The sequence below is a fragment of the Diachasma alloeum genome, unplaced genomic scaffold (assembly GCF_001412515.2).
Source record: "Diachasma alloeum isolate Michigan unplaced genomic scaffold, Dall2.0 Dall_scaffold_00638, whole genome shotgun sequence".
Classification (NCBI taxonomy): Eukaryota; Metazoa; Arthropoda; class Insecta; order Hymenoptera; family Braconidae; genus Diachasma; species Diachasma alloeum.
In genome coordinates, this window is record NW_021680770.1 from 21,450 (window position 1) to 21,756 (window position 307).

The window sequence follows — 307 nt, forward strand, 5'->3', positions numbered from 1 at the left end:
ATTATGTTTATTATTCAATATCGACCTTACCTATCACGTTTAGAATTTAAGACATTGGTTTATTGGTTTCTCGATCGATGATTGATTTCGTTAATTGATGTTTTCGTCCACGAATCCACCCCTCTCTCCACGACCCGCACACTGAGCAGCCGAGTAAACCCCTAACCCTCGTAATCCACATTTCTGCGTATGGTTTGTGATATGTTTTTTGTCGTTATTGGATTTTTGGGGACAATCAGTATTTAGTTTTAAGAAAATACGTTTCCGTTTGCGGTTTGTCGATTCCGCGTTGCTAAAAATCGGCTGG